The sequence below is a fragment of the Thamnophis elegans genome, chromosome 9, assembly GCF_009769535.1.
Source record: "Thamnophis elegans isolate rThaEle1 chromosome 9, rThaEle1.pri, whole genome shotgun sequence".
Lineage (NCBI taxonomy): Eukaryota > Metazoa > Chordata > Lepidosauria > Squamata > Colubridae > Thamnophis > Thamnophis elegans.
Window position 1 is genome coordinate 29,098,557 of NC_045549.1, and position 10,450 is coordinate 29,109,006.

General features: G+C 47.4%; 1 non-coding gene across 1 annotated transcript; it reads left to right on the top strand.

Annotated features, from left to right (window-relative positions):
- The first annotated feature begins 4,510 nt into the window (after positions 1 to 4,510).
- On the top strand, positions 4,511 to 4,624 carry LOC116513614. The gene has a single exon (XR_004256018.1). It is a non-coding gene; the product is annotated as a U5 spliceosomal RNA (small nuclear RNA).
- The last annotated feature ends 5,826 nt before the right edge of the window (positions 4,625 to 10,450 follow it).

Below are 10,450 nucleotides of genomic sequence, written 5' to 3' on the forward strand. Positions count from 1 at the left end.
TTGCTTATGTTAACTTCCACTTTGTAACTCTGAAGCTCTTATTACTTCAAAGATTATTATCACTGTTAGATCGGCAAGAAGCAGCAGGAGAGAGGCGCGAGTGAGTTTCAGCACTTTTTATTGCAAGAGTAAGTGACTGCACTCTGCCAGCTGGGCTGCCGGAGCTCGCCTTTTAAGGAGCTCCGGCAGACCAGCAGGCCAATGATAGTTGTTTAAACTTCCCGGGGTTTGGGCAACCAATTCCCAGTGAGCATGTGAAAAAATATAAATTTAACAATGTATGTCCGTACGTAACACCCCTTCCCTCCTACAATGAACAATGTCCAATCCCTGGCCTATGTAGGTGATGTAGTCTTTCAGGTAGGTGGGGTGCACCGGTCTCCTACTTGAACTGTGCAGATCACTTGTCCCTGGGAGCTTGGCCACTGCAGTTGAGCCTGCTGTTCCTCTGGATGCCTGGGAAGTAACCTTCTGGAGCTTCTCGGCCCACGAGTTGAGCTTTGGCCTTGTTCCTTCAGCTCCTGAGATGCCATTTCTTTGCTGGACAGCTTTGGACGCAGCTATGTGTTCATGGCTCAGGTTGGACGGTTGTCCCTCGATATCTTGGCTTGGTAGGACAGGTTCCTGCCCGTCTGCTTCCCAGCTGGCAATTGAGCATGCTCCACGGGGTGGAGACCTGGAGTTCTCTGGAAGTTGTTCTGAGCTGGCGGGTGTGATCTAATTGCCCTGGTTCCTCAATTCAGCATCCCCCACGCGGTGTCGGAGCTGGTTGATATGCCTCCTCCAGATTCATCCATCCTCTAGCTCCACTTGGTATGAATTCGGCTGGGTGATGGCCACAATTCAGCCTGCCAGCCAAGTCGTGTACCCTGCATAGTTGTGGGCGAATACCTAGTTGTTTATGTTAAACTCCCAGGTTGGTCGAGCGGAATCCAGGGGGTTCTCTGGAAGGTAGTCCGGGTGGTACAGGTCAAGTCTAGACCTCAGTCTTCCCCCCATCAATAGCTCTGCTGGGCTTTTGTTGGTGGTCACATGGGGGGTGATGTGTTGGGTGAAAAGGAATTGGTCAACCTTCTCCTGACAGCTTCCTGCTCCCATTTGGGTGAGGGTTTCTTTTGTGAGCCTCACCATTCGCTCGGCCTGTCGATTGCTCACTGGATTGAATGGGGTGATGAGAACATGCCAGATCCCTTACTCTGTGAGGAATGCCTCCATCGTCTTGGTGGTCAGTTGTGGGCTGTTGTCAGAGACCAGGGTGTTGGGTAGGCCATGGGTTGCAAAAAGAGAGCTCTGATGGTGGCCACTGCCATGGTTGATTGCATGATAATGACCTCCAGCCATTTGGAGTAATCATCCACCACGATCAGGAACATCTACCCTTCCACTGGTCCCATGAAGTAGATGTGGATGCATGAACATGGTCCCTTGGCTGCTTCCCACTCTCGCACAGGTGCCCGGGGTGGGGCTGATCATGTCTCCTGGCAGGGCCTGCAAGTGGCTACCCACACCATGATGTCCTTATCCATATTGGGCCACCAGATGTAGCTCTGGGCTAGTGCCTTCATTCGTACTATCCCCGGGTGAGGGCTTCTATGGCTCGCCTCCGCAGCCTCTGGGGTATGATGACTCTCTCCCCACACAACAAGCAACCCTTGATAGTTTATAGTTCTGCCTGCTTACTCTGGTAGCTGTGGAACTCCTCACTCAGCTTCTCCTGTGGCCACCCCCTCAACACCCAGCTCAGAACCTTTAGCAACCCCTTGTCCTTTTGTGTGTGCTCGGCGATGTCCCTGGTGGTGGCCGGGCTGGCTGGGTCAATGTCAATCAGCAGTACCATGGTGGTGTGGGCAGGGTCTTCCACCAGCTCCAGTAATGGGCAATGGCTGAGTGCATCGGTGTGGCTGGTGTCCTTCCCTGGGCGGTGGATCAGCTCGTAATCATACGCTGTGAGAAAAATGGTCCATCTGGTCATCCTTGGGGACATGTACAGTGGGGTTTGTTGGTTCCTGATGAGGAGCCCCAGCAGTGGTTTATGGTCCGTGATGAGTTTGAAATGTCTGCCACTCATGGAATCTCTTGATCCCTGCGACTGCAGCCAAGGCTTCCTTGTCGATCTGGCTGTAGTTGCATTCAGTTGGGGACAAGGTCTTGGAGTAATAGATTATGGGAGCCTCTGATCCAGCCAGTAGGTGATGGCTGAGGACCGCTCCAACTCCAGGGAAGCATCACAGGTGATCCAAACTGGAAAAGTATGGTTGAACTGGATAAGCATGCTGTTGGAAGATAGGAGCTCTTTTACCGCTGCGAAAGCCCAGTCTTCCTTCTGTATCCAGGTCCACAGTGCTATCTTTCCCAGGAGCTTATGCAGCAGCTCAGCAATGGTGACCTTCTGTTGTAAAAAAAATACTATAAACGTTCAATAGTCTTGGAGCTCTGTCTTGTTTCTTGGGGTGGAGGCGTTTCTAATGGCCTTTACTTTGCTGTTGGTGGGGTGGATTCCAGACCCATCTATGAGGTATCCCAGGAACTCTACCTGCCTCACACTGATTTTACATTTCTTTGGGTTCACTTTAAGTCCCTTCTCCTCCCAAAGTCTCGCACATGTGTTCCATCAGCTGCTCTATGGAGTCCCCTGAGATGAATATGTCATCAAAGTATGGCACCACCCTCAGGATTCCATGCAGTAGCTGCTCCATTAAACACTGAAACAGTCCTGGGGCTACGCTGACTCCAAACTGCAGTCTGGAGCATTTGAAAGCCCCCCTGTTGGTCACTATTGTCTGTGCTTCCATGGTGGCTTCACCCATAGGCAAATGTTGGTATGCCTGGGCCAGGTCCAGTTTGGCGAATATTTTCCCGCTTCTTAGGGAATGCAACAGATATTGCACAACTAGCACTGGGTACACACTTTGCTGTCAGGCCTTATTCAGCGTACACTTGTAATCCACGCAGAGGCGGACGGAACCATCTGGCTTCACGGGGTGACTATTGGGGTTTCCCATGCCACATGGTCAGTCGGCACAAGGATTCCTTGGGCAATTAGTTTGTCCAATTGCTCATCCAGTTTGGGCCATAGAGCAAAGGGGATCCTTTGGGGTTTGAGCCTGATGGGGGTTACATGGAGGTCTAGGTTAAATGAAATGGCCCCTGTTGAAGATGTCCATGAACTTTGCCAGTAGCCGATCCAGGTCATGGGTTGAAATTCGATGCAGGCCGGTGATGTCTAGCCCCAGGGGCTTGAATTATTCCACTCCCAGTAGAGACGGTCAATGGCTGGAAATGACCATGAGGGGTAGACAGCCCTGGAATTCGTGGAACACCACCTCAACCTCCATTCTTCCTAGGACTTGGATCCGGTTCCCCTGGTAGTCGTTGAGCCAGACATTTGGTGGTTTGAGGAGCTTCTTGCTGGCTGTCGGGTTCAATTTCTTAATGGTCTGCCAGGACAAAATTGTAAAATATGATCCTATGTCCAGCTCCATCTTGCATGGTTCCCTTTCAATGGTCACTGTGACATGGAACTTCTCCCCTTTGTAGGCATCTGAGTGGCCCACAGTGGTGTGATGGATCTCCCTCTGGGCTTGGTACTGTTCCTCTCTCCACCTATTCTGCTGTTGGCTGGGTCATGGGTTGTTTGGTCTCCCCTGCAGAGCTGTGGGTCTAGGCTGGGGCGGGGTGGGCTGGGTTGCGCTGCATGCCTTGGCAATGTGGCCTTTCCAGTGGCATCTGCGGCAGATGGCTTCCCGGAAATGGCATACCGCTCTTGAATGGAATCCCATGCAGCCTGGACAACGTGGCTGCCTGCCCTCTATGTCCTTTGCATTTTGTCTCTTCTCTGGGTACACACAGTGGATGGCGGCGGCATCATCCTCTTCATTGTCGTAGTTCAGAACTTCGGATGCCCAGTTGGGTTCCCTGAACATTTGGTGTACCCCACTGGTTTTCCTTACATGCGCTGCCGAGTTATCCGATGACTTGCTGCCCGTGGTTCCTCGACCTCATCCTTGAGTGAGACTCCCCTTCTGATCAGCAGTTTCTTTTGCAAGGAGAGGTCTCTCATTCCTAGGATGATCCAGTCCTTCATCATTTCCTCTGGGTTGATGAATTCGCACCGGGTTGCGATTTCTCAGAAGTTGGCCACGAAATCATTCACCATCTCTCCTTCCCATTGGTGCAGGTGGTAAAACTTGTTCCGGCTCACCAAGGGGGCAGAAGATGATACGTAATGGTCTTCCAGCTCACCTTTTAAGGAGCTCTGGCAGATCAGCTGGCCAATGACAGTTGTTTAGACTTCCCATGGTTTGGGCAACCAATCCCCTGTGAGCATGTGGAAACATGTAAATTTAACAACGTCCGTCCGTCCATAACAATCACAATTCACAATTACTTTTCTACTGTTGCCAAAATGTTTGCTTTACTAATTTTTTTAAAAAAGATTTAGGTTTAGGTTTATTAGATTTATATGCCGCCCTTCTCCCAAGGGCAGCGTATGACATTAAAAGAAACACACATACTCTGGTTTCTCTTCAGATCGTATAAATCTTTCGCCTTTTACTAAAGATTTCCGTGGAGAGGAACATTTATGAGTTTCGATGATGGTTTGCCAGTTGAAATCTATAAATCTTTTTTGGAAATTTTAGGACAAGAGATGATAGCAATATTTAATGCTGTCTTGACGGATTCTATTGCACCGAAATCATGGGCCGAGGCTTATATAACCCTTTTGCCTAAAGTTGGAGCTGACCGTACCCAAATTAAAAACTATAGGCCCATTTCACTTTTGAATGTGGATTATAAAATCTTTGCAGCTATATTGGCAGATAGACTCAAATTTTTCCTTAACAAATTTATACACCCTGATCAGAACGGCTTCCTGCCGTCAAGGCATTTGAAAGACAATGTCAGAATTATTTTGGATGCCTTAGAATATTATGAAGCTCGGCCAGATAAACAAGTGGCCTTTATGTTTCTTGACGCACAAAAGGCTTTTGATCGGATAAATTGGAATTTTATGTTGTCACAACTAGAAAACATGAAGTTTGGAGAAAGTTTCTTAAATGCAATTCGGGCAATTTATGTACGACAAACCGGGCCAATATTGGTAAACGGAGAAGAGGCGGGTGACATTGTGATTGGTAAAGGCACAAGACAAGGATGCCCGCTATCCCCCCTACTGTTTATCCTCACATTAGAACCCCTTCTTAGAATAGTGAGAAGCGATACACAAATTAAAGGGTTACGAGCTAAAGCTCAGGAATTTAAGGTCCAGGCTTTCGCTGATGACCTTGTTTTTATCCTGGAGGACCCTATGGTGTCTGGGATACAACTTTTACGTAAAATAGAGGAGTACGGTAGGATAGCGGGGCTACGTATAAACAAAGAGAAGACAAAACTGTTAATTAAAAATATGACTCTGAACCAGAAAAGGGAAGTACAAAGCCTGTTAGGGATCAACATGGCCCACAAAGTACAATATTTGGGAATTTGGCTGATGGAGAGATGTTCCTCTATCAAGGTAGATAACTATATGAAATTGCTACAACAGGTATCCAAAGATATGACTAATTGGAGTAGCAAACAATTGTCTCTGATGGGCAGGATTGCGACAGTCAAGACATATGTATTACCAAAATTTTTGTTTTTGTTTCAAACGGCACCAACTAAATTAGACAAATTTTTTTTTAAATCCTTGGAGACAATAGTGACACAGTTTATATGGCAAGGCAAGAAAGCACGAATCAAAGCCCAAACTTTGCAAAAACGCAGAGAACTGGGAGGCTTCGGAGTACCCAACTGGGAAGCATACTATAACGCAGCAATCATGACATGGGTGGAAGATTGGGTGATGTTGAATAGAAGGCGCCTATTGGCTATAGAGGGACATGACCTCCCCCAGGGATGGCATGCCTCCCTCTGGCAAGAAAGAGACACCCCCCATAGGTACTTCATGGGACATTATATTCGGAATATTTTGATGGGGGTCTGGGAAAAAATGAGGAAAAAATATTATCTTAGGGTTCCGTGTTGGTTGGCACCATTAGAGGCCTTAACGCATCCGAGTCTATTTAATTGGACAAGAAACATAACATATAAAGATATCATGACAGAAGATGGCAACATGAAAACAAAAATGGAATTAGAGCAACAGGGAAGGAATTTGGAATGGTGGGAATATTTACAGGTTAGAAACAGGTTTAAAAGTGATAAGGCACGTTTCGGGATCTACCCAAACCCTCAGGGGCTAGATAAGATCTTGTTTGGTGGAGACAAAAAAATGTTATCGAAGATCTACCAATTTTTGACCTGCCAAGATACTAATGAAGAGATGGACAAAAGCCTTCTAATAGTATGGGAGAGAAACCTAGGTTATGAAATTGAAATGGGCAAATGGTGGGATCTATGGAGTAAGACCATTAAACTTACAACATCTACTGCATTCAAAGAAAACATATACAAGATGGTTTATAGGTGGCACTTCCCCCCAACGAGGTTAGCCAAGATGTTTCCTGGGTTATCTCCATTGTGTTGGAAATGTGGAAGAAAGGATGGCACATTCTATCATATTTGGTGGTCCTGTACTGAGGCCACGAAATATTGGAAAAGGATTAAAAAGTGGTTAAAAGAGGTTACCGGGGCAAACATTGAATGGAGACCTGAGAACCTGTTACTAAGCATCAAACCAGATAACATAAGCAGTTCAATATGGCACTTGAGCCTGCATATAATTGTGGCCGCAAGAATAACCTATGCACAATTTTGGAAATCCACCACTATACCGTCGGAAGATGCTATAGTTAAAAAGATCTACGAATGTGCAGAAATGGACAGAATGACGGGTTGGCTGAGGGACAAAGGAGAAACAGAACATTATCTTAGCTGGAACCTATGGTATATGTAGGCGACTAGGAGAACAGCAGGGACTTAAAATGGGGAAAGTTAACATAGGTACCGTAATAGATCCCTGAATCTTGCAATGAGAAGATGTGGCTTAGAGACCTAATAATGAGGAAAGAAAGAAAAAACTGGGCTGTGAATGACTGTCACCGTGGGGGGGGGAGGGGGGGTTGTATGTTTAAAACGGCATTTGTATCTGTATGTCTTACTTTATATTGTTATGTATGATTTGTTTTGCTTATGTCGTTGTATTTATGTCGCTGTATTTTTCTCCCTGTTTTTTAAAGGTAATAATGTTTAATAAAAATTATATTTAAAAAAAAAAAAGAAACACATAATACAAAAGTTAAAAAAAATTAAATAGAGTATCCCAAACCCAATTAAAATTGACAATGACAATTTTTAAAAAAAATTGAATTAAAATTAACAGTGATCAATAATTTATTTTGTTTTGTTCAGGCCAGGCTGGCTTGCTGGAAAAGCCAACTTTTAGGGTGCGTTGGAAGGACCGGAGGTCGGGGATTATATGAAGCTCCCGGGGCAGCTCATTCCAGAGGGAAGGTGCTCCCACAGGGAAGGCTCTCGCCCTGGGGGTCACTAGCCGACATTGTCTGGCCGACGGCACCCTGAGGAGGCCAACTCTGTTGGATCGCACTGGAAGGTGGGAGGCTACCGGTGGCAGTAGGTGGTCTCGCAGGTACCCTGGCCCTAAGCCATGGAGTGCTTTAAAGGTCATAATTAGTACCTTGAATGGTACCTGGAAGACAACCGGCAACCAGTGCAGGCCGCCTAAAAGGGGTGTAACATGGGAGCAACCCGCGCAGCCGCATTCTGGACCAGTTGAAGCTTCTAGGTGCTCTTCAAGGGCAGCCCCATGTAGAGAGCGTTACAGTAGTCAGGTGAGAAAGGACGAGGGCATGAGTGACTGTGCACAGAGCATCCCAATCCAGGAAGGGGCGCAACTGACGTACCAGGTGAACCTGGTAAAAGGCCCCCCTAGTCACGGCCGTCAGGTGTTCTTCTAAACTAAGCTGCATATCCAGGAGGACGGCCAGATTGTGGGCCCTCTCTGAGGGGGCTAAAATTTCTCCCCCTATCATCAAAGATGGAACAAGATGCACAAATTGAGATGACAGAAACCACAGCGACTCCGTCTTGGAGGGATTAAGCTTGAGCCTGTTCCTCCCCATCCAGATTCACACAGCCTCCAGGCATTGGGATATCATGTTGAGGGCATCGTTTGGGTGGTTTGGGGTAGAGATGAAAAGTTCGGTATCATCAGCATATTGATCTCAAAATATGTTTTATTTCTTTTAAAAAACACAAATATTTCATCATTCGTCAATCATTAAAACATTGAAGTACAATTTTTTTTGTATACCCCTCCCTCCCTCCACCCACCCAACCCGCTCCCCCTTCCCCCCCGACTTCCCAGAACCCGTACACGGTATGGATTTTTAACTAACACAGTCTAAAATCTATTGAGAAAAAAGAAATAAAGAAATTAATGACATTCTACATTGACCTTAGCTTCTTCTTACTGAACTAACTTTTAACAGTTTAAATCATTTCTGATCTTAAGCATAGGCTAACTGGAATTTCTTGGTCCCGTATTTATTTTGTATATAGTCAATCCATTTTTTCCAGTCTTGTTTATATCTCTCATTTGAGTGATCTTTAAAGGTATCATCAGCATATTGATGATACCGTACCCCAAAAGCATGGTTGATCTCAACCAGTGGTTTCATATATATATTGAACAGGAGGGTGAGAGAACCGACCCGTGGGGCACCCCACAAGTGATGCGCCTCGGGGTCGATCCCTGCCCTCCAGTCAACACAAACTGCGACCGATCCAACAGGTAGAAGGAGAACCACCATAAAACGGTGCCCTCCACTCCCAACCCCTCGATTCGTTGCAGTAGGATACCATGGTTGATGGTATCAAAAGCCGCTGAGAGGTCTAATAGGACCAGGACAGAGGAGCAGCCCCTGTCCCGGGCCCGCCAGAGATCATCAACCAACGTGACCAATGCCGTCTCCATGCTGTATGGGCCTGAAACCCGATTGAAATGGATTCAGGTAGACAGCTTTATCCAGAGACTGGGGAAGCTGATGTGCTACCGCATTCTCAACAACCTTCGCTACAAAGCAAGGTTGGAGACCGGACGATAGTTGGCTAAAGAAGCTGGATCCAGGGAAGGCTTCTTAAGGAGGGGCCTCACCACCGCCTCCTTTAAGGCGGTGGGAAAGAACCCCTCTCTCAACGAAGTGTTGGTAATTGCCTGGAGCCAGCCTTGTGTCACCTCCCGGGAAGCTGAGACTAACCAAGAGGGACATGGGTCCAGCACACAAGTGGCAGCACTGAGTCTCCCCATAATCCTGTCCATGCCCTCAGGGGTCACAGGATCAAACTCATCCCAGATGGTCTCCACAAGATTCATCCCCATCGACTCGCCCGAATCTACCCAGTCAGAGTCCAAGCCTGTCCGGATCTGAGCGATTTTATCCTGCAGATACTGAACAAATTCTTCAGCCCTACCCTGCAAGGGTTCTTTCCCAGCTCCTTGGTTAAGTAAGGAGCAGGTCACCCTAAACAGGGTGGCTGGGCAGTTATCTGTGGACGTGATAAGAATGGAAAAATGTTGCCGTTTTGCTGCTTTTATCGCCACTAAGTAGGATTTAATATTAATTCTTACTAGTGTTTGATCAGATTCGGACCAGCTGGCCCTCCAACCACTCTCTAGGCATCTTTTCCAGCGTTTCATCTCCTGGAACTCCTCGGTAAACCTGGGAGCTACCCGGGATCGACACCAGGTCAGAGTCTGCAAAGGCACAACATGATCCAAAGCCCCAGTGGCCACCCTATCCCAGGCTTCCACTAGGGCTTCAGTCGAGTTGTGAGCAAGGGATTCAGGAAAAGTCCCAAGCTCCATCAGGAACCTTTCAAGGTCCATCAGGCACCTGGGGCGGAACCATCTAATCGGTTCCGTCTCCCTGTGGTGAGGGGTAGCAAGTATGAAAGTCAAGCCTGATGAGGAAATGATCCGACTATGACAAGGGTTGGATAGAAATATCCCCTAAATCTACATCATTCATCCACTGCCCAGAGACAAAAATCAGGTTGAGCGTGTGTCCCCCATTATGGGTGGGGTCTTGAATTAACTGAGTTAGATCCATAGCCATCATGGAAGCTATGAACTCCCGAGCTGACTCAGATGTCTCGCCAATGGAAGGCAGATTGAAATCCCCCAGGATCATAAGCCTGGGGAAATCAACCACCAATCCAGCTAACATATCCAGCAGCTCCGGCAGAACCAATGAAACGTAGCAGGGAGACAGGTACGTAACAAAAAGGCCCACCTGAACTCCAAGGCCCCATTTCACAAAAAGGGACTCACACCTGCCTATCTGAGGCACAGTGACCCCCTGAGTTCTGAGACTTTCCCTAATAACCACTGCCACCCTGCACCCCTGCCATGGGCTTTCGGCTGGTGAAACGCCCGGAAGCCTGGTGGGCATAATTCACTAAGGGGATCACCCCCCTCTTGGCCCAA